Source organism: Melozone crissalis, unplaced genomic scaffold (assembly GCF_028551555.1).
Source record: "Melozone crissalis strain CALT ecotype California unplaced genomic scaffold, PUWL_Pcris_2 ptg000081l_1, whole genome shotgun sequence".
Classification (NCBI taxonomy): Eukaryota; Metazoa; Chordata; class Aves; order Passeriformes; family Passerellidae; genus Melozone; species Melozone crissalis.
The window spans coordinates 6279067-6303396 of record NW_026535858.1 but is presented as its reverse complement, the minus strand read 5'-3'; the positions used below and the strand labels follow the sequence as shown (position 1 = coordinate 6303396).

General features: G+C 49.2%; 1 protein-coding gene across 2 annotated transcripts in view; it reads right to left on the bottom strand.

Annotated features, from left to right (window-relative positions):
• SLC24A3 (solute carrier family 24 member 3) overlaps window positions 1-24110 on the bottom strand; it is a 105921-nt gene extending 81811 nt beyond the window's left edge. For both annotated transcript variants that reach the window (XM_054290526.1, XM_054290527.1), the window contains exons 1-2: window positions 24035-24110; window positions 6589-6729 (exon numbers count right to left, since the gene is read on the bottom strand). The gene's annotated coding sequence lies outside the window, so the exon portion shown is untranslated. The remainder of the gene's footprint in view (window positions 1-6588; window positions 6730-24034) is intronic.
• Window positions 24111-24330: the final 220 nt, after the last annotated feature.

The following is a 24330-nucleotide window of genomic DNA, read 5'->3' as shown; positions in this document are numbered from 1 at the left end:
CTAGTGTAAATGCAATGAAGTCAATGAAGCCAGTAATAATTAACACTCGTGGAAAATCTGGACCTTTGGTTTTTAACTACTAACTACTGGCAAGAACCAAAAAAACAAGCAACAAAAATCCAGTTTGCAACATGGGGCCAGATGTTATTTTTCTTCCTTTGCAGTAATAGCTCAAAAATACCAAATTTAAAACAGAACTCTAAGAAAGGCTTGTCCTGGATCTTAGAGCTACATCAGCTTTCAGCCCTGAAACTTAAAGTTAATGCTTGAAGCGTCTGCTTACACATTCAGGTTTGATCTGTGAAATACTATAGGCACACCAACATTTAAAGCATGTGCTGATAACTACTTGCTCTCATTTCCTTCATTATCAAGCTTGCTCCCTCTACCCTTTTAGCACCATAGAGAAACTTTCAAATAGCTTGGGAAAGACACTCTCCCAACAAAAACAACTCACACATTTTACATGGCCTGGGATCAACAGGCACCAAGGCAAATTCCTTCATTCCTCAATTTCTTGGTACTGCAAGTCTAAAATTTTTAACAACCAAAAATTTGGAGCAGCACAGATTTTCCTGGGGAGAATTAGGAACATTTTACAAAAATGCAGCAATGTATTTTTCAATGCTAAGTGGACAATTTGCGTTTATCACGCGAAGCGAATAATTCAGGTGTGGAAAAAAAAAATAATAAACCATTCTGGTATCTGGCCAGTCTAGAACATCTACATGTGGCACACAATCACTGCAATGTTATTGCAGCTGTGAGCAGCCATCTGCACCTCAGCAATGTCCTGAGGCAGCCACAGCCACCAAACAAGGGGACCACACTGGCACTTCCCAGTTGCCAGCCCCAAAATCCTCCACTGGTGCTGCTTTCCATGCTCAGCATGTGAAAATCCAAGTGCATTTTCCTCCCAGAGAAAGGAGCAAGTCTGACTTGACAATTTTTTTTTCTTTTTTTTTCACTGCCTCCTTAGAAATTCAGGTCACAGGCTTCATGGAAGACTTCTCAGATTACCAGAGTGATGCACAGCAGCAGCCTGGCATCCTCAAGTGTCAGAGAAGTAAAACCCAATTCAGGGAGGCACAATGTGATATTTATTCACATTTGAAGTCATGCTTTGTTGCTTAACACCTTTTAAATGCAAAGGCATTTAAAGATTTGGAAGCAAGGGTCCCCTTTCAGTATTTCAAGCCTCTCTGCTGCCTCTTCCACAACACAGTAACCCAAGCTTGCTGAAAGGTCAAGGAAGCAAGCCTCATTCCTCCAGATACAAAGAGCAAACAAAAAAGTAATGGAGGGAAAAAAGCCAAAATAAATCCAAAAACCAAGAAAATTTCTGGGTGTTTTAAAGTTATTCCAGAGGGGGAAACATAATCATAAAAAAGGACACGGGGCTTCCCCACTCCACCACTGGAGAGCTACCATGCAGATGGGGCTGCACTTCTGACAGACTCTCAAATCTCCTCCTCCTGTGCCTTGGGCAGCAGCAAGCGCACAGCTTCTGTTCTTTTTTACTTACAATGATTATTCCTTTCTTCCTCCCCCCTTGCCATCATTACTCAAGATTATAAACATGATTCTTGGGCAGCAACAGGCAATTAACCTGTGGTTCTCCTCACTCCCCGTGCAGGGCGCCACACTGATCCTCCCCCAGAGCTCTGTGGGCCCTCCCTGCACAGCCAGCCCGTAACAACACAGCATTCCCACCAGGAACAGCAATTAAAACAGGAATCAAAACACTCCAACAATTAAAACAGGCCCATCACAAGCATCACCAATGGAGCAAACAAGTCCCAGCCTGAGAGATCTGCCCACACTACAGGTGCACACCCGGATGCACTGAAGGCTGAGCCAAGGTTCTTTTCCTCAGAACAAGCAGTTTAATTACTGTACTGCTGTAAAATTTTTGGTTGTTAAAAATTTTAGACTTGCAGTACACCAAGAAATTTGGGAATGAAGGAATTTGCCTCAGTGCCTGTTGACCCCAGGCCATGTGAAATGTGTGAGTTGTTTTTATTGAGACAGAGTATGAGGTTCCAGAGCAGATCTCATGAAGGACAGTGTCTTTCCTAAGCTGTTTGAAAGTTTCTCTATGATGCTAAAAGGGTAGAGGGAGTAAGCTTGATAATGAAGGAAATCAGAGCAAGTAGTTACCAGCACATGCTTTAAATGTTGGTGTGAATATAGTATTTCACATATCAAACATGAATGTGTAAGCAGGGGCCTCAAGCATTAACTCAAGTTTCAGGGCTGAAAGCTGTTTGATACATGTGTAGTTATGGATTCTGGAAAAACTGACAGCAGCTTTTTGGGGAAGACACTTTGGAGCTCAGCACCTCTCCTCAGTCTGCTCACTGCAGGGACAAAGCTGGCTTTGAAATCTGGAGTTTGCTTTCTCCTCCTTTTGTTTCACTGATGCAACAGAACACACCAAGGATTAACTGGGTAATAGCACTGCCACGTCTTGATTTTAATCTCACCAGCTTTGTGTTATTCTTCTCCCTGAAGCTCTGGCTCTAAGAGTTGCACACATAATCACATGGGAACACTGGCAAAATTTTAGCAAAAAGAACACCACTGGCCTCCTGTATGCCCAGAGGGGCCTGTTTCACAGGGAACTGCATGGTTGTGGTGATCAATTCAGAGTTTTCAAGTACCCAGACAAAAGCAGTTGTTCTGAGCTCCCCCTTTGGCACACTGTCCAGGTCTTGCTGTAGAACACACCAGGTCCTGCCTCAGAGCAATGGTGCTCAGCCACCTGCTCCCCTGCACTCAGCCACACTTTGGATGGCTGGAAAATCCTACAGAAAGTACTTGTGACCACCTCTCATTGCTAAGACACCCTACAATCCAGCAGTCCCACAGAAGAGCCCAGCCCAGAAGGCGAAGCCCAAGCTCCAAGCCCAGAGCGCAGCACAGAAAATGAAAATACCCACTGTGGTTTCTAGCAAAGGAAGCTCTTCAAGGAGAGCTCCAAAGCTCTCACTCAGCCAGAGGTGCAGCTCTGGGACATGGCCAAATCCAGTGTTTGGACACAGCTTGGGGACCAGGACCCACCTCCCTGAGCCCCAGCACCAAAGCTCAGCCCCTGGTCCCCACCACAAGCACATCTCTCCTTCCTGGCTGCACCAAGGCAGAACCCAGCTCCCTGCCAGCACAAGAACCCAGAAGAAACAAGCATGTCTTTGTTTTTATTCCTGAGGTTTCAACCCCAACATTCTGGTTTTTCTGACGCTTTAGGTCTGAAGTTGACAAACAGAAGCAAAGCGTGGAAGCAGAAGTTCAAGCAAATTCCTGTCAAATTCACCAAACTTATAGCTCAGTGAGAGGAGAACATCGTTTTTGCTATTCCTCAAGGATATTTTGTTACTAAACTTACAGCAATTTATTTTGCTAACGTTCCCCCAAGTGAAAGCAAGGTTTGGCAACTTGCAAGGCAGGGACAAATTTTTACTTTTCATTTTTGCTAGGATAAAATTAATTTTGCTTGAGGGAAGGCAACTTTCAATTGGATTGAGGCTCAAGGAGGAACAGGAAAAAAAGGAAAACAAAACACTAAATCACTCATGTGAAGAGTGAATAGGATGCTGTATTTGCTTGGGAAGAAGGCCTTTCTAAACTCTGCAGTTCTCTGTGCATGACAGCCCAGCAGAACTCACACCACATGCATAAACAAAAATGAGGAAAGAGATCAGAATGCTCAGCTCCACCCTTGGGGGTCTGGGTGTGTGGTTCAGTGCCAAAGGGGCTCCAAAAACACAGCCACAAGTATTCAGCAAGGGTTACCTGCTCCACAGCCAAGCACTACAAATTACCATGAGCTGTGACTCACTGGAGAAATATTGATAAAGTTGCTTTTGAAATAAGATGAGGAAATGTAAAAAAAATAATTGCACAAAAAACTTCTCAGGCTGTTTAATTTAAGCACTTTTATGCCTGAGGGTCTAAATGAATACAGGGAGATCTTTTTGTTCCTGCAGCAATCAAGTATTTCCTGCCATTACTGATAATGACTTTAAAACAGCACATTTAAGCAGGGCTGTTACTTTATTTTCAGCCTTTCTGAGGTGGAAGTGCTAAGGAGGGGGAGGAAAGAAGGTGATGACAGCTCATCAGAGGAAGCATATGAGGAGCTGGCACAGGGACCTGGCCACCCTGTCCCACCTGAACCTCCAGACATGGCACACGCCACCCTGACCCAGCCCCAGAGCCTGTCACCTTCTGGCAGCCAATAAAAGAAAGAAGAGCAAGCTTTGGAGCTCCTCCAGTGCAATTTGAGTTCTGAATCTGGCAGCACAGGGACCTGACCCAACATTAAACCAGCCTAATCCTTTTTCTTGGCCTCCAGTGGGTGAATCACATTTCTGAACAGGACTGGGTGAGTAAATGATACTTTGCCTGAATTGACACAAGTCATTCTCATTCTTTCCTCGTCATCTTCTGCATGAGCTGAAACTGTCAAACATGGCCCAGAATCACAAGTGTTTCATTTAAACAGTATCACTACTCCAGTGAATAAACTGTCCAATTTGTTTTTGTCCATCTCTAGTTCCACACACCTTCATGTGGATACCACAAGGACAAGGGGATGGGTAGGAGACAGCAGAAAATGCCATGAGAAAATGCCACCAAGATCCAAGAGGGAGGGGACAAGCAGCTCTGACTGCAGGGCTGGACACTCAGAGGACTCCTTAGAAAAGACAGCAGGCTGCTCTGTGGTTCTGCTTCCACTCAACACAACCACAATCAGCCACAGGACCAGGCCAGAGCCCATGATGGGCATTTCTCAGAAAAACGTCAAAAAAAATCCTAAAAATGGTCTTTAGGCTGGAATCAGTCCATTTCAGCACTCTAATATTTCTACAGTTTTTGTTGCAAAGGCAAAGGGAGCAAAACCCCCACTATCTGGAGCAGCTCTGATGATGAAATGGTACTAGATAGGTCACTGGATAAACCATGAGGAAATGAAAGCAGCAGTTGGCAAATGTCATGGCAGGCATTCAAATGAGCCTGCAATCACCCAGCAGCTAAAGAACACAGATCCTCCCTTTAGCAGGTCAAGGTGTGTTTATTGCCAGCAGAAGCCAAGCACTGCAAAAAAACCACAGCACATTTTAACAGGAGGCATTCCACTCAGCAGATGAGGTAAAACTGCTTTCTTAAACAACCCACTTCTGCCAAGCTGCAAGGTGTCTATACAGGTTCACTTGGGAAGTAAGCAGGAAAAAAAAAAACTCTTTTCAGGCAGCCTTTCCCTCCTGACACCTGCTCAAGGGAAGGAGAAGCACCTGCAGGCCAACACTGGAGGGAGGTTTGAGCTCTGCAGATTCCCAGGTCACAGGGGCCCCCAGGCTTTGGTTACACAGCACTGATGCATTATCCTCAGCAGCACCACAAACTGCCCCAGTTTTCCTGAGCAGCCCTTGGAGAAGGCAAAGCAGCCCTGCCTGGTGAAACCCCAAGTGCTGTGCCACCATGTGGGACCCGATCCAAAGGGAAGGACTGCGCTGCCCTGGCATGGAGGTTTCCAGCAGCTCTGCCTGACAAGCACAGCTCCTGCTGCCAGGGCCGTGCCAGGATTTGAGCCACGCTGCTCCTGGCCACACTTTCAGACATGGAAGCACAGCTGACACCACTTTGCTCTCTGCCAGCTCTTTTACTCACTTGTTTGCTGAGCAGCACAACTGGTGCGTCCTGCAGGTCATCCTCATCCCACTGAGCTCAACAGGTAACTCCCACAGACACTGAATTTTGGGAGTGGAACACTCCCAAATGCTTCTGACTGCCACCTGGCCTGACACCAACAGCACTTAACACTACTTAAGGTTATTTGCATTTGCACTGTGACAAACCCAAACAAAATCGACAAAACCACAGGCAGGACCTTAACTCTGTTACTTTCACTTCCTTTCTGCAGTAATTTGCAGCAGTTTCTACTACTGGATGTCACATCATGACAATTTCAAGAGGAAACAGTAATTTCACATATCTAGGTATTTCTGCTTTCTCTCTCCTGAGAAAACACAGGGTGCTCAGTAGTTGTTGTTCTACTTTCTGAAAAAAAGGGGGGGAAAAACTCACACACCACAAATAAAATCTCCCATGCTTCCTACAGCACTCTATTTGGTGAGGGCAGAAGGAATAGCTGCAATGGTGAGACAGAAGGTGCTGAGCACAGTGGGGGAAAATATTACTGCCAGTGCTGATATGAGGCTGCAACACTGGTCTGCACAGTGCCAGAGTTATGCAAACAAGCAAAAATTGAGGAAGAAGAATTTTTGTACAAGTTTTTGCTGTCTAAAAAACACCATAATCATCCATCTGTCCAGAAATGTTATTAAGGATTATGGCAGAGGAAAAATTATAGGCAGAGAAGTGCAGCCAGAACTGGATTTGTTAGAATTTCTCCTGGGGCACGTAACCTACATTAGTCCTGAAGAACAGAGAAAAAAACCCTTCCCCTCCTCTCCCCAAAACTTGAGGAAATGCATGTGTGGATTTAAAAATAAGCAAGTCTCGGCAGTAGAGATGTGAGGAAGCCCCCAGCAGGACTGAGGAGCTGGAGGCTGCTTTCATTCCTACCTGGCTCAGTGCAGTTTCTGATGTAGAGCTGCTGTCCCCCATCCTCTGGAGCGTCACTCCCATTCTGCTCACGCGCCTGCAGGAGCTGCCGCCCGCTCCACTTGTCACCATCTCCCACAGAATAGCTCAGGGCATCATAACCTGGAGGAAAAGAGCAGTGGATACATGAGGAAAGGCAACTCCTGATCATCCTGAAGCAGCCAGAATATTTGCATTTTGAAAGTTCCACAGCCCCTTGGGTTTGAAAGGGCAGCGGTTCTAAGCCCACTGGAATGGACACTACCATCAGCTCCCCATCCCATAGGAGCCAAGTGCATTCCTCCACAGCTCCTGAAGTTCATCCTAGGAGAGCACCTCTGTTTTCCCACCCAGCACCATCTGGCTGAAGCCAGAGCACACCTCTGACTCGTTTCCACACCTCCAGTAACAAGAAATATCCATGAACACAAGGGGCAGTGCTTGTCTCACTACCTTTGACTCAACCCTTGCTCTGCTTCCCCTTCAGCTTTTCCTTGGTGCTGCTAAGTGAAGCTCTGTTTTAGCATTGTCAACAAGACAGCTGGCTGGTTTCTACAATATTCCTGGCACAAGGCTGGTCAGCCCTGGACATGCCACATCTGCCTAATCAGCTGGACAAACGTGCTCATGTGTCAGTTCCATGTCTCCTATGCTGGTTCAGATTCAAGGGGGGGAAGAAACAACTCTATTTTTTTTTTTTAAAGCCAGAAGATATTCACACACCAAATCAGCCCTCTTGCAATGGTGACCTTGCAGGCCTCCAGTAACAAACAGCATCTGAGAGGGATTTCCTCCCAGCCATTCATCCCCTTCCCAACAAGCAGAACATGAGCACTCTCACAAGGATTCCTGAATTATTCCCAGTTCTGTCCACTACTTTGCAAACAGATCACAAGCAAAAAAGCAGTGGGATAGAGATTCAAATCTTGGGTCTCAGAGGGTGATTAAGGACAAAGGAAAAGGTTCTCTGCAGGTACCAACCCTTGTGTTTGGTTCCCTGGCACATCCAGTTGCGAGGGCTGCCCAACCTGAGACTTGTCTGATGTGCCCAGATCATGCTCTGCTCATGCCATGCCATGCTAGGGGTAATGTTTGGGAAAGGGATGCCTGGAAATCTGCATCTCAGGCCACCAGCAATAACTGGGAACAATTCTCTCAGGATACACAGGAATCATCTGGGGGCATGTCTGGGGCAAGAGCCACAGCAGCACAGGCAGCCTGAAGCACCCCTGTTTTCTAAGCAACAAAACCCCATTTACCTTGGTAAACCAAATGCCATAATTTGAAGCTTCAAGCACTTTGTCCTTTCAATGCTTTACAAATGTTAGAGAATGGAATTTGCTGTCAGTTTAGCCTGTGAGCACCAGTAAGATGAAGCTGGTGGAAGCGGGCTGCATTTCCAAGAAGGAGCACGAGTGGTAACGCAGCATCAGGGATCTCCCCTAACAACAAACACTCTGCTAGCCTGAGCAAAGCACTTTCAGTTCCACATACAAGCTGCTTTCAAAGCAGAGGAACTCCTTTCCAAGCCAGAGAGGCTTCTCTGTGTCACTGCATGGAGCAACGGCATGAGGGAGGGAGGGAGGACACAGGGATGGCCCCCAACCTCCTGCAGAACCTTTGCCTCTCTTGGGTGGGAAACTCTTCCAAGCGAGGGGTAAAGAAGAACAATGTCATTTAAGGTGACTTTGGAAAGGGAAAAGCTTAATTTGGCAACAGGAGTGTTTATAAAGGCTACATCCAGCACTGACAAAAATCAGAGTAAATAGCAGTGGATCACGGCTGAGCTCGATGCAGTGACTGACACCAGGAAAATCTGTCCTCTGGCACCTCCAGGGCCAGCTGTCCGCCCCACAGCAGAATCTGAAGCCCACCACCCCCAAAATCCTGCCTAGAGCATCTCCATTGTAAAACACAATTCACTCAACAGAGCAAGAGAAAATAGAAGTTAGAGATGAACCTTTTTCAGAGCTTTGGCCTCCCAAGGATTTCCCCGTGAAAACAGGGACACGTGGAGATTTTAACCTTGCTAACAAGGACACTCAGTGACACACAAGAGGGTCCCTGTGGTTTCCCCACGTGCTGGCACCAGTCTCCTTGTGCTGGGGTGGAGGCAGCTCAAGGCCTGCCCTGCTTTAGGTGCTGGCACAAGGCACAAGCACCAGGGGCATCACCTCAGCCACAGAATTCCACAGCGGGGCTGCCAGGACACCACCATCACAGCCAAACTCTTCTTCCCAAGGAAAAGCAGGAAAACTTACAAAAAAGGAAGCTAACAGTTTTCTTTCTCAACTGTAGTCATTCAGGATTGGATGATTTTTAATGGGAACCACAACAAAGAGTTGTCTTCATTTTCTCAGCATAGGTAAAGACTGCTAAACTGCCTCAGCTGCAGTGCTATTTTGGGTAAGCAAGATGGAATGCTGTTCTTATTCATGTTCTAGCTGCTGGTTTTATACTAAAGCAACACTGCGACACCCTCTAAAGCCCTGGTACAATGAAGAGTTCTTCCAAAGTTCTGTACCATAGCATATTTCAAAGAGAGAGAATTACTTTTCCAAGCACTGAACGCCGCAACAAGGTATTTTCCACAACTCCACAATTCCCCAGCACCAGTTTTACATTACACACTCAGAACCCAGGTTCTGGAGAGCTTTACTTGCACTTCCTCCGCGAGATATTCCCATGGACAATAAGCACATGAGTCATTTTTCCCTGTCTTTGTGCCTGCTCTGCATTTCATAACAGAGCAAAGACAATGCAGACGGTGCATTTCGAGCCGCCTCTTTCCATAAGACAGGGAGTGCACGAGTGTGCGCTTGTTGGGATTTCTGCCCCTGCCAGGCTCAGCCTCTCCAGCAACACTGCTCACCTGTTCCACCTATGAGCATGGAAGTGAGGTGGAGTGGAAAAAAGGACGGATCAGACAGCTCAGAGCTCCTGGAAAGGCTCTGTGTGTGACCCAGATCTCCACGTGGGAACTCAGGAGCTCCTTACGCTGTTCCAGATGGCTCTGGCTGGGGTTTACAGCTTTCAGTGCTGCAGAAACGCAGCCAAACTCATCCTGGCTGCACTTCCCAGCACGAAGAACACCACCTTACAATGCTGAACAACATCCCCACGTTCCCCAAATGCACTCTGATCTCACAGGCACATTTATTTTCAGCAGCAAGCAAGGCGCAGGAACCCCAGCGAGATGGAACAGCAGACACACAGCTCCTAGAGGGTACAAAGCAGGCTGGTGTGGAGATGGGGGTCCCATGGGACAGGGAGCTCCAGGCAGCCAAAGGACACAAGAACACCCAACCCCAGAGCTGGAAGAGGAGAAAAAAAACTCATCCACTGCAGTGGAGGGTCTGCCTCAACAATGCTGAGGTGAAGAAAAGCAACAAAGATGGAAAAGTGCTTGTGAGCAGCCAGCTGGAGCATGGAAGAGCTGATGGGCAGGGGGCTGGAGCAGGGAAGACCTGACAGGCAGGGCCTTTCTCTGGCATACAGCAGTGCTGCACAGGACAGCTGGCAGGTATCCACAGCTCCCACTGACAATAAACTACTTTCTATGCAAACTGCTGGCCAGAGCCAAAAACAGCACAGCTTTTCCGAAATATGCTTGCTCTTCCTCCTCTCTCGTCTGTCCCTTTTATCTATTGTTCTCATGGTGGCAGCTTTGGGTTTGGGAGGGTTGGTTTCACAACCAGCTGAATTATCTCTGTCTCCCTGAATCGTTCCTGCAGTTATTACAACAGGGAAATGTTTCGGGGGAAGAAAAAAAGCTGGAACAAGCATGAGCTTCTGCATAAGCCAACACAGAGGTGGAGAGCAGTGGTGTGGTGGCCTGAGGACAGAATGATGAACCCTGGTGGAAGATCAGCACACAGCTGAAGGAGCTGCAGCCCTGCTCCACATCTGCCCTCCCACAGCCCTGTCCCTGCGTCCCCAGACCCTCAGGGACATGTCCAGTGAGCCCCTGCACCACCAGACCTACTGCAGACAGCCACCACCAGGATCTCAGCTTGTGATTGCATCAACACCTCCTAAATGGATCAGCTTTTGCCTAGGCTGATTTGGGAGACGCTTTTCTTCCAAAATCATCAGCAGCCAGGACCATAAATGTAGCATCCTCAGGGAAAAAAAAATCCCAAACAACAAAAGCCCCAGAAATCCTACACCAGGCTTTGACAAGCAGCCTGCTCCTTACATCTGATTTCAAAGCTGTATTTCCATGGCTCCTGACCTACATGGAAAGGTGCAGAAGGGCAGGGAAAGCACACTGCTGATAATACCTGTAGCACAGGAGTGAGGCACAGAACCAGAGCCAAGCTGCAGGCGGCACCCAAGCAGGGCAGGGTCCCTGCACCAACAGCCCCTCACCACACACCCTCTCTCATATTTTCTATGCGATCACCAGTAGAAAAAAAACCCCACAGCCCCCACAAAACCTCCAGGGAGGCTTCCCAGCTCCCTCCTAAGGAGCACAGAGCCTGCTGAGGGTCCCACAAAGCTCCTGCCCCTCCCAGCCCAGCACTGCTCTCAACAAAGCCCAGCTGGAGTCGGGAGGGCAGAGCGCACTCCGAAGGTCCAACAACAGCTCCACAGTTCTCATGGCAACAGCAAAATGTGACTTTTGGTTTATTTTAACTCTGAAAAGCTGCCCAACCTCTGGAAGTGAAATTTCCACGCGCATGCTGCTGGGGCCTGCCTCTGCTCCACCCTGAGAGCAAAGCAACTTCAAGGACAGGCAGAGCTCAGCAGAAATGCCCCCATGGCTCATCAAACTCCTGGTGAAGTGCTGCACCACCTCACACAGCAAAGCCCAGGGGATGGAAAAGTATCCCTGCAAGAGTTGAACAGGCTCCCCAAGAACTCCTTGGTTCCTGCATCCCAAAGAGTGCTGGATTAAGCTTAGTTAAGTGAAGATAAAATTCTGTCTTGTGTTCCCCTACTGTGTTGTGCCAAAAACTGTTACTGGATATGTGATTATTCCAGGCTTCCATGATTGTTCATTACCAGTTTATGCAGAAACATATGTTTTCTTTAATATTTGTATCAGCTTGACCATGAAATTGACCATTCTGTTCTTCTTGATCTACATCTAAGTGCAAAAGGAACAGTTCTGCACCTGGTAAAAAATACCACATTTTACTTCTCCCTATCACAACCTCGTGTGACTCGGCTCCTCTCTAAAGTGAACAGGGTTTTACTTCTCCTGACAACGTTTTCATGCTTCTATTTCTATAAAACTATTCCATAGTTTTACCAGGGACATCCCTCTGCGACCCTGCCCAAACTCAGATAATTCTCAAGGCAGCAGCTTCCCACCGGTCTGTACAGCAGCACTGGCTGCTGTGATTCCCTGCTCTGGTTTCTCAGGGATATCTCACTCCCCGCTGCCACTCTGATCCCATTAGCATTTCACCTGGCACAGTGCAGAGTCTGGGCACTGCTGGCACCATCTCTGTGCTTCACAGCCCTGGAGTGCCCAGCCTGATTTCCAAAGCTCGCTGGCACAGCACTGCCAGTGTCACATTTCCTGAAAAATCCCCTCACCAGGATTTCTTCTCCTGGGAAGCTGAGAAGCCCTCAGAGAAAAAGGAAAATCAATATTATCTCATTTTTTCTCTCTGTTTTGCTGCTTTGGAATGTGGTCTGGAGGTTGCTTACCAACAGGTGCATGTTTGATTGGTTTCATGTGAATTATTTTTACTTAATGACCAAACACCATCAGCAGTGTCGGACTCTGAGGAATCAGTCAAGAGTTTTTATAATTCATTCTTGTTAAGCCTTATGTCTGTATCCTTCTCTTTCTTTAGTATAATTTTAGTATAGCACTCTTGAATATAATATAACAAAATAATAAATCAGCCTTCTGAGAACATGGGAGTCAGATTCTTCATCTCTCACCTCGTCCTGGGGACCTCACAAACACAATACAGCATGTTTCCCCTGATAGAGTTACTGCCCTTTGCTTCTGCCTTCTGTCCCAGTCTCCTAACACCAGCCAGAAAGCTGCTTTTGCCTCCTCCTGCTCCTATGGCTGTCACAAAGGAAAACTGCAGGAGTAGGTGAAGCAGCATCCTTCACATTACCCTGCTGCAGGCACCAGCACTTTCCCCCTGCCCCAAACAAACAGAAAGGAAATTTTCAGAGGCAGAAAAGGCGGATGGAGAGCAAATTCCCCTTTCCAACACATCCCTGAGGCAGCTCCTCTCCCTGACCAAACTCCTTCTCACGCATCTCGCCCTCATCCCTGCTCCCTGTGAGGGATGCCAGGGAATCCTAAAGCACATCCAGACCCCCTGTTCCCTCCCTTTCCCACATTCCACTACCAAACCCTGCTCATTCCACTAGCAAACCCTGCTCACAGAAGGCAGCAGCCACAGCAGCAAGGCTGTGCTACAGGTGGCTGCACATCTGGGTCATCCCTATCAAAACCATCCATCATCATTTCCCTTCTTCATGGTAGACAGAGAGGAGAAGAAGAAAAAAAAAAAGAGCAGCAATGAATTAATCTCCAGCTGACTCTCCATCACTGACAGAGCTACTTTTTATACCATTCCAAGATCCTGTGGCTGCTTGAACCTGGCAATCATGACCTTACAAGGCTGGAAAGGCAGCACTTGAGAGGCTCACTGTTACCAGACAGACCCTTGTTTCTCGGAAGGATTGGGTAACATGTTACAGAAAGAGCTAACTCTCTGGAGAAGGCATTTATCTTTTTAAAAGCAGTGAAAAAAAACCCCCGGTTTTTCACTTTTAAAAGCAGAGAAAAAACAAACTGCATTTCTAGCCCCTGTGAGAGGGGTGAATACCTGGGGTTTGCGCTCAGGAGCTGAGCAGTCACTGCTCCTTCCCCCACATTTTTGAATTTCTCTCCTAATTTTGAGCTGACACAGTGGGAGGAAAGACCGTTTTGGGTCAGATGAAATGTTTTAGTGGAATAAAATATTTCATTTTGGTTTGCTCTCTTTTACACTTCTAGCTAAATAAAATTCCGCGGAATTAAATGTAGTCTGAAAATACCATAAAAATGTGCTGGGAAAAGAAACATAGCAGCTCTTCCACAAAAAAAAAAAACTAAAAAAAAACCAAAACAAAAAAAAAAAGGGGGAAACCATGACTTTATCCCAGTTAAATTGAAAAGTGATTTGCAAGAACAATTTTTGTCAGTGGACAGGGCTTGGAGCAACATAGTTTGGTGGAAGGAGCACTAAAAACAAGCCACCCCTCCCAGGAGAAAAAGAAAAGGAAAAAAAGACTGTCATAAGCCCTGGCTCCCACTCTGGTATCTCTGATGATAGGGGAAACATCACAAAAGAGAGATTTATCTTTTTCTCATGCTTTTCTCCACAAAAGATGATGAAAAAACTGGATCTTGCATAAAAGTAAACAAGCATGAGGGATGAAAAGACTATTTCTCCTGTCCTTTTGCCCTACATCTCCTTTGCCCTTGTGTTTCCCTGCACCACCACCACATGAATCTGTAACTGGTATTTGTTTAATTGCTGTTATTTACTGCTTCCACAGTGCTGGAAAGGCACTGGGGGAACAGAGACAAGCCTCAGCCCCAGACAAGACACTGGCTCTGGTATTTAACCCCACTGTTTGGGACCAAGTCTGGATTTGCTGCCCAAAAGCACTCCTAACATGGGGAAAATGCACTGACAGCCAGCCCTCCCAGGCAGTGCAGGGCTGCAGGGACAGAGTGAAAGGACAGGGATAAAATACAGTGGGACAGGAGTGTGGAGGAGCTGAGAATTGTGAAATGAGCAGCTGGGGACAGAGGTGTGAACCCAGGCCTGGCAGAGGGAGGGAGCACTGGAAATTCCCCTTTTCCTGCATCTGCTCAGAAAACCCCCGAGATGATCCTTGTCAGTGCTGACAACATGCTGAAGGGCAGCCTGTAAGTGATGCTGTGCCTTCCTCCCCAGGAGAACTGAGTTTCTGACACCAATAGAGCAGCTTGGCTCCCAGGAATTAACATGGGAGAGCAAGGCGCAGGTTTTGCCTGTGGTCCTGGTCCCTGCCACTGGCCAGCAATGGATCTGGTGGCTCTGAGAGCAGGAGGGAGCACCCACCCCACCGAGCATCCTCATGGAAAGCCTGGCTCCACACCCCTCTGTCACCACAAACAGTGCCCCCCACACAAAAAAATCATTGCCCTCCTTCAGAGCCACCTGTGTGTCCCCAAGCCAAGCTGAAAATCACCTTAGTGACAGAGAGTGTTTTCCCTCAGGTAGCCACTCCATTAAATATTGAAAGAGCTATTACCTTTCGGGGATGCCAGTACACTGGCTCTGTCCATTATTTATAACATAATGGTATTCATTATGCACTTTATCCCTTGCTCCTATCTGCTGATCTCATAACAGGCCCTTCTACACAATTTTAAGCAATTAATCCTACCTTAATTACAGACAAATATATCTATAAGCCTCAGGACATCTCTTTCTTATATTTATTAGGAGTAAGCAAGCATATCTAGAAATAAATCTGGTAGTCAGGGAAGAAAGGAAAGGGATGAGGGAAAGGGACCGGGGAAAAAGGGACCGGGGAAAAAGGGAAAGCCTCTCTGGACACATCCAGGAATCTCCTCATAAATCACCACAGATCAATACAGAGAACTATCAAAAACTATCCCTGCAGATTTTTGCACTGGTCCTTATCAGGGTGGCTCAGGAGCACAAAGCTGCTGAAGGCTTCCAAGGGAGATCTGTCTAAGGCTTGGCTGAAGCTTGTAGAGGCTCCTTAGCACATCCCTAAAATGCCCCTAAAAGCAAATAATGTGGATGCAATCCCTGCCCAAACTGGCACCTGCACTCTTACTTCTTCCACCTGGGAATGTTCCCTACCTGCTGGAAAAGACAGGCACAAAGGCAGCAGGTACCAGTCCCGAGCAGCACCCTGCCCTCCTCTGAGAAATGAAGCCAGCCTGGAATGCTACAAAGTGTGTTAAGGAAATAAATAACACTACAGAGAGGAAAAAAAAAAATTGTTTTAACCAGAGGTCCTGGAACAAAAGGATAGTGCTCCACATCATACCAGAATCAAGTGTTTGAGGCTGTCCTTTCTTTATAAGGCTCTAAGCCAGGTAGACCCTCCAAGAAGCTCTTTATTCTTTATTTACCCTGAAGTGAGACACTGCAGACCCAGGTTTAATTCACTGCTCTGCTCTTAGCCCGTGAGATGACCTTGGACAAGTTGTTCTGTCCAGATTCTCAGCTGGTGTCAGCTGGCACTGTGCCACCAGAGGCAATTTAAACAATTTGAGATGCCAGCCCCAGAGCCCTGGCTCCTCAGCCTCCCTCTCCTGAGCAGCTCTGCCACCCCTGTGTCTCAGGGGCACCAAGTGGGGGCAAGAAGAGAACTCATGCTTCCCTTGGACACTACGTGGTTTTCATAAAATGAAACAAAAAGCCTGGTTTGGTTTTTGGGGATTTTTTTTTTAAATAGCCTTATGATCAAAGCTTTAGAAATATTGCTGTGTGAGGCCCCACCTGGAACTCAGCTCCACGGACACCAGAAGGATGGATGGACCTGTGGGAGCAACACCACAAAGATGCTTCTGCTATGGAGACAGGCACCCTGCAATCTCCCTTTGGATCATTTCTTCATTCAAGAGGCTTTTACATTACTCATTACTCAGTTACTTTCTTGGACAACTCCTCCACTTCTGAACAAGCTTCATTTGCTGCCTCCTCCGATTTAGCGCAAGAACAAATCCAAAGAACACAAAACTCAATTTGTTTTACTCTGTCAACAGCCAGCAGCAAAGTTCACTAACTTGAGGGTGTTTTTAAGTGCTGCCTGCCTCTCCTGCCATGCCACTGCTGTCCCAGCTGGAGCACAGGGCCAGCAGCACCTTGGGGTGAGCACAGCTGATGGATGGAACCTGCTGGACAACAAGTTGCGCATGGCTGGGACCAGGTTCCCCTGAAGTGAACCGCTACAATCATTTACAAGAGATTCTTTCTGCCCCATCCTCTCAACAACACACAAATCAACCACCATGCATATGTGCACTGAGAATTGGAGGGTAGGCTCTTGTCAGAGGAAAAAGGAATGTCCATGTAAGGCTCGTTTCTCCTCCTGCTTTATGTTACAGGATGTTCTGGCCATCTTAGGGAAAAAAAAGCAGTTGAGTCTATCTCTGAATAAGGATGATTTTAATAGCAGACCCTTCAGTTGTTTGTAGCTCAGTTAGCATGTTTTTGGCTTGCATATCAAAAAGATTCTTCTCCTGGACTTCAGCAAGCTGTCTCCCAATCAAACCATTAAAATCTGTTTGCAGTTCTCCCTGGATAGGTGATGCCTGCTGCTGGGCTCTGCAATCCCTGAGCCACCACGGGGACAGGCACACTTCCCAGGGCTAATCCACAGGGACAGGGCAGAACACACTTGGGGACCAGAGCTCCACCTGGGTACCTGTCACTCCCAAGCCTGGAGAACCCCACAGATTCTCTCGTGCCTCAGTTTCCCTCCCTCGCAGTCTGCAGACACGCTTGCTCCCATTTCCCCCGGCAGGATTGGGGGCTGAGGAATGGCCAGAGTGAGGAAGGGCTGGGGTAACCACCTGAACTGGACCCCAGCATTTGACACACTGCATCAGGATCACACCCTGATCCTGACTGCCTGTGGACACAAACCCAGCCCTGAGCTGAGCTCTGCACACACCATCGGAGGAGCAGCGAGCTCAGGCCAGGCTGTGCATCCCAGCACTTTACACAGCACAGGAATGTCCCAGAACAACCAAACCCATGCCTCCAAACCCTATCTGACACTCCTTTGTGCACCAGAGGGTTTTTCCCCTACTAAAAGAAGGTATTTCCCCTTGCCAACACACACTCACATCCACCAACACACGACCTGTGCCCTGGCCTTGCAGAGCTGAGCAAGAGGAGAATGTGGGGCACAATCCACAGCTGGAGACACACCCTGCTCCCCTCCTCTCCTCCAGGCCATTCCCAGGTCCCAGCCAGGACCTGGGGACCATCTGCTTCCCACAGGCAAGGCTTATAGGCAAATGACATTCCATGTTAGCCAAAAGAGTCCATAAAAGGCAAATAAAGTCCCAGCAAGTCCTGTCTCACACAGCTTTCTCCCTGGACACCACATCTGGACTCCTCTTCAATGCTTCCCTTCTTCCAGAAGAACAAGGCCCAAAACCTTTCCCCAGAGTCCTTGGTACAATGCTCCTAATCCCAGGAATACAAAAAAAAAAAACCAACCCCACCCCACAAAAGGAAAACATCAAACCTAAAAAGGAAAATAAAATAAAAACCCACAAACAAACAAACAAACCAAAAGGAAAGACAGCAAGAAAAACCCAGTTTAAACATCTCCAGTTCACCTCAAGCTTCACTCTTTATTCTGGCCTGGAGTCCAGCGCTTTCTGCTGGATGCAACATCCTGTCCCACTCCCTTCCCTTCTTTTCCCTCCAACAATCAAGCCCACAGAGAAATCCTGTTATTTCCAAAGTCTTCTCAGCCTGCTTCTAAAGAAAAGCTCAGCATCTAGAGATTGTGCCCACTTTATTTTTAAATCTGAGCATGAAGCTGAAATCCAGCCATGCAACAGTACAGACACAGGGACTGCACCTATTTCCTGTCTCACACAGGTACAGCTGGTCCTCTGATTCAGCTGTCTCCTAAATCAGTGATGGAACCACAATATCCTCCCAAAAGTGATGGAGGCCTCAACACCCTCCCAAATTCCTGGGCACAGCAGGCTCATCCCATGGCCACCTCGCTGTCCTAGCAGCTCCCCTGCTATGGACCCCAAGGTGACAAAATCAGGGCTCATTCTCACCTGAACAATCCTTTGCTGACTGCTGTGGAGACCTGACCTCCTGCAGGAGGTGATGCAAGGAAAGGGAATGTGAACCTTGACATGGGACAAGACAGAGGGATCCAACCCCAAGGGATCTCCAGCTCACTGCAAATTCCCCATCCAGATGCCCTTGGCAGTAAGTAACAAGGACAGGCTGCCCAGGGCAGCAGGAGTCTGCCAGTCCAGCAAGGATCCCACAGGGAGGAGAGGCAGAACACCTGCATCCCTGTAGGGTCAGCCAAGAACCCATTCACGAGCTGCAAATTACACTCATTTACCACCTTGTTTCCCTTTGATGCTGTGAGTAATGCCGAGCAGCCCCAAGGATTTACTCACCGTGCAGCCCTGCTCACCTGAGAGCGTGTCTGCAGGAAGGGATGATTAGCATGGAAGGGCCTGGAACACGCTGCCCACACCTGGGCATGCCTGACCAATCCTGCCCAGGAAGCCACAGCAGCGGAAAAAAAATTAGGATGAGGTTACCAGTGGCTTTTGGCATGGGTCTGACTTGGCTCCTGCTGATAAAACCCAGAGCAGAACAAAGCTTTTGAACCTCCCCAGTGCTCTCCAAAGCCTAAAGACTGCTCTAGAGAAGGGCAAGGAAGGCATGGCTAGAGAAAGACTAAAAGCTTTAAACTCTCTAAATTTGTTTTTAAAAATGAGCTGCTGTAGCTCAACTGTTGGCTGTGAAAGGAGTTGGGAGAGAGAGCACAGCACAGCTCCCATCACCAAGATGCATCCCTCAGACCCTGCACTCCTGTCAACTTCATGTGGTTTCCATTCCAAACCACAAAATTCTGACATTTTCAGGCTCAGGTTTCACAAGACCTGGCTGTTTTCTTCAGCTTTTAGTATTAGAGAAGGCTTTATGAAATTAAGGCTTTACTAAATTATCTATGCTTGTCAACAGAAGTCCAGAAGGGGTAACTTAAACCACTCCAAAGGAACAGAAACCAGAAAAAAATCCAATGATCTTCCTAACTACCAGAGAGTTGCCATCAATTTAAAGAATAGAGACAAAACAGACAGGCTAACACCTAGAAGGAGATCAAATCCAGGGTGAGGGGAGTTTCCAACTGCAGGGCTGGATGCTGATCTCCTAAATGACCCTGTCCCATACCAGCACAGACTTTTTTTAATGTCTGTATCCTCCCAAGAGGATGCAGGCACAAATACCTGCTACATGAATATATGACAGGTTCAGCCGAGTCTTTTGAGCATCTCTGACCAAAAATGGACAGTGTGATCACCCTGCCTTTTCTAATTATGGGCTACTGAAGATTAGCAGCAGGAAGGAAATACTGGGAAAGGGCTGGGACAGAACCAACCAAGCATGCCCAGCCCTCCTCATGAGCTCTGCTGTTCTGAGCACAGCCACCACCCAAGGGCTCTCTGTTAATGCCCCTCACCAAGTCATCTCAGCGTGCTGATTTGGCAATAAACCTCCTTATTTATCCTGGTTTTCTGCTGGGTTAGCCCGCTGGAAAGGCTCAGCTAAGGGCCACCACCATGCCAGAGCCCATGCAAGAGGCACCGAGAGCAAGGAGCAGCCAAAAGCCATGGACAGGGCAGGACTGAGCCCACACAGCTCCATCAGCACAGGCAGGTGTGCAGCACAAGCCAAGGGAACATCAGCTGCTGAATCCTTCTGCAACTCACCCTCTGCCAGCCTGGTGTTCTCCGTGCTGTTGAGCAGCTGGGGCAGCCAACAGCCCTCTGCCCTCACACCCTGCTGCCAGAGCTCCTGAGCATCCCAAGCACCACCACCCTGCGGTTTCAGGTGCTGTGCCAGGGTCCACCTCAGCCCTGGCATGCAGCCTGGCACTCCCTCAGCACTTCAATGAAGCGGGCTGCACCCAGACTCTGAAATATGGGAGTTGTGAAGGCAGTCCTTCAGCCACAGCCAGGTGTGCAAGCCCTGCTCTGCCAGCACCTCAAGCTGTTCTGGTCAGGTCCCCTCAGCCCTGCAAGCAGCACCACACGTCCCATCCCTGCTGCTCGACACAAGGGCTCAGTCTCAGTCAGCTGTGGGTGCAGGACCTTGAACAAGTACTAAATAAATGAACAAGTCATTTCCTGCAAGGCCAAACACGCTCCCTGCCAAAGAGGTCACATACCACGCTCTGGCCTGATGCCTCTCCCGAGTTTGTGAGGGTAAATTCCCATATCCAGGGGTCCAACGATTACAGCAATACATCTGGGCTAGGATTACTCAGGCTGAAGCTAGGATTACGTTCCGCTGAAGAAGTGAGGAAAACAACTGCTTGTGTGCTTTCATTGCGTGACCTCCAAAGTTCGGTTTGGGTTTCTCGGTTCGCACAAACCAAAACACTCCAATCAGGGAGTTTTCACTTGAACTCTCAGCTAGAGGAGCGGGATCTGTCCCACCAAGGTTCTTCTGTGTTATTTGGGCAGGAAGGAGATCTGTAAGGAAAAGCCCTTTGAGGCAGAGCCCGTGACAAAGCGGTCAGGAGCAAGCAGCCTACGTGGCTCATTGCAGCTCCTCCAACCAGCTCAGGGGTGGAAGGCGGACGTGCCCCGGGATCTTTGCTCCCCATCTCTCATCACACCACCCAGGATTGCTCAGAGGCTTTCTAAGAGTGTGCTCTCATGACATGGATGCTTTCAACACCCCACAGCCCACAAGGAGCAGGCGAATACCAGCCCTGTGAAAAACAGCCTGAGCTTCGTTTTTAGGGTAAGTCCCAGAGCCAGTCAAAACGCATCTGGCGGGCCCTGCTCCACCATGCTGAACACTTCAGTCCCATCAAGTTAAAACAAGACTTAAAAAAAACCTGAATCTTCCACACTTGAATCACACAGGCCACTCCAAGTGCTTGGATGTGCCCATCCCCATGAGTAAGGGCTGCAGAATCAGACCCAGCTTTTCCTCACCATCCTGCCAAAGACACAGACACAAAGGAGAGGAGAAGAATCCCACTGACTGATGCCCCTGCTATTTCTGCTGTCCGTGACTGCAAACTGGTAAGAGGCCTGACTCAGAAGCCTCCCTTGAAAAACCTGAATCATTACAATTTAGAAGGCAGTCTCATATAATGAAGTCTTCACTCCTCCCTCTCTTTAGAACAGAGAACTCGAGTCACACTGATGGGGGGGATAAAGAGGGAAAAAAAATAAACCAAACTTCACACTTTGTTCAACCCTTTCTGCACGGGTGGCAGTCGGGCAGCCAGAGGTTGGCAGCTGGATCTGGGGTCTGCAGGGCTGTGTTTGGTCTCACTTACACCTCTCAGTTACCAGTGTGACCTCCTTAATGCCAGAGCACAACCACAGACTTACACTGCCAGCAAGTGAGAAAGGGGCACCCCAGCTGCATGATCACTGCCCAGACAAACTGTGAACTTGGATTTCTTCTTAGCACCATATCTATTTCCAAACGCTTGTCCCTTGTGGGATAGAGAGATCATTGGAATGACCCTCACAGAACACTATAATGTTTTAACACTTTTGTTATTACACATCATTTAGCAACAGCAGATCTCAAACTCACTTCACAAAGTAGCCTTATTTTCGAGACCCAGCCAAACGAGACATGGAGAGATTTGATTAAGGCCCTCAGAAAAGCAGGGGGAGCTACCAGGGCAGAATCCCAGAGCTCATGGCCTGTCCCCTAGAGCTGCCTGCTCCAGATGGAGCACTGCTGTGGTTACCTGCCTCTTGCCTGTTTCCTGTGGAGACGTGCCAGCACACACACCTCACAAGGAGGCTCTGGCACCCAACACCCTCTGCACGCACACACACACACACACACACACACACACACACACACACACACACACGTCTGCAGTGATTCCAAAAGCCTGGCTCCTCCACATCCAGGCCACGGCTGAAACGGTGCCTGAGGGGAAGGGGACTGACAAAGAAAAGCTGCAGCACTCTAAACGAGCGTGCATCATTCAAAGAGGTGATTCAAGCCTAGGTTTCTGAGCTGGATCACACCTCGACACCAAGGCTCTCCAGGAGCAGCAGTCACTGCAGCACCCCGGGCAAGCCTGTGCCCAACCTCACACTGCCATCGGTCCCTCTGGCACCGGGGATGTTGGGAGCTGCTTATGCCATGTGCACTCCGAACAGCACACAGTGAAAACACCCCAGAGCCTCCTGCCAGGGCAGCAGAGAGAGAGATGCCAGTCGACACAAAAGCACCACAAAAGTTGATGCTGTGGATCCTAAATGCTGTTTTTATGTGGGAAAAATACTGAAACAACTACACAGAAATACATCTTTCCACCTCCTGAACACAACACAAATGCTGGAGAGCATCAGGCTGTATCTGAGGCTCCCCAAGAGCCCACTCACTTTGGGCCCGTGCAGCATCAGCAGATGCAGTGGATGCTGTGGTAAATTTCCCCCTGTGACATGATTCTTCTCCCTGTCACTCCTGGCTCTGCGTGACAAATGCCATTCCTCACCTCTCGGATTAACTTTGAGCAAACTCTGATCAGGCTCCCAAACTGAAGGAAAGCAGCCAGAGCCCTGACACAAGTCTGCTGCACCAGCTGGGGAACACTCGGGCAGCTCAGGCAGAGCACAAAGGCACCTGTGGCACCAGCCTCTACAGCAGAGGGAGATCCTTCTGCACATGCAGGGACCCCAAATCACAGGATGGGAAGGAGCACTGCACTTAAGAGAGAGGAGTGCACTCTCCATCTTCCTGCTGAAGAGGGCACAGGTGTGGCCCCAGCACCACAGCCCTTCTCACCAGCAGCCTTTGAAGTTTAGGTAAAGCAAGGATGGATATTGGTGTCACACATCTGCATCTTCCGTGCTGGCAGACCTGAATACACCTCAGTACATACATAAACTCCTGTTTACTTACAACGACGGTCATGTTTTTCGTGGCCTTACTTCTTGGAAGCAACCACCACGTTTGTAAGAAAAAGCATAAGTTTTAGAAGACATGTGAAAAAAAAAAAAAGACAATTCGATTAAATTGAGGGCATAAAAGTCCCGAATCTTAAAAACACATCCCAACATCGTAACACTCCACAAGAAACACTGCGTTCAAGCCGTAGCTGGTGTTTGTGCTCTTCCCTGAACATCAGAGCATTCCTCACACCATGCTGGACACCGTGAAACCCTTCAGACACGTCTGTTTATTCAAAAAGCAAATTCGAGTCACGGAGGCGTACGCTCTTCTTTCCTTAAAGGCAAATAAGCCTTGCCTAATTTCTGCTTACATTCGCGGCTCCACAGAGCAACAACGCGAACCGCTTCCCACCGCCCCCCGCGCAGCCCAAGCGCGGCGGGCAGGGCACCCCCGAACCCCGGGGCTCCACAGGAGAGCTCCGGGCACTCGGTGCCCGCCGGGACCCCCGGGGCAGGCGGGCCGCGCTCCACACGCCGAGCTCCGCCAAGTTTCACGCTGCTCCGGCGGCCGCCTCCGGCGCGCAACACCGCGGCTCGGGAGGGCCCCGGCGCGGACCCCGTGAGGGAGCCCCGGCGCGGATCCCATGAGGGAGCCCCGGCCAGCGCGGACCCCGTGAGGGAGGGAGCCCCGGCCCCCGCGGCGCCGCCCTCCTCCCCGCAGCCGGGCTGGGCTGGCCCGGCCGCTGCCCCCCGCCGCGGCCCCGCACTCACCGCCGCGCCCGGCCGCGCAGCCGGCCAGCAGCAGGGGCAGCAGGGCCAGCAGGGCCAGCGAGCAGAGCGCACAGCGCTGCCCCCGCAGCAGCCGCCGCCGTCGCCGCTCCGCCGCCGTGCCCGGGGCGCCCATCGCGGCCGCTCCGCTGCGCTCCGACCGCTCCCCGCGCCGCGCCGAGCCCCGCCGGGCGCCGCAGCGCCGCCTCCGCCCGCCCACCGCGGGCGGGACGGGGCGGGGGCCGCACGGCGGCGGCGGGGTCGGCAGGGCTCGGCCCCTCCTCGGGCAGCGCTCGGAG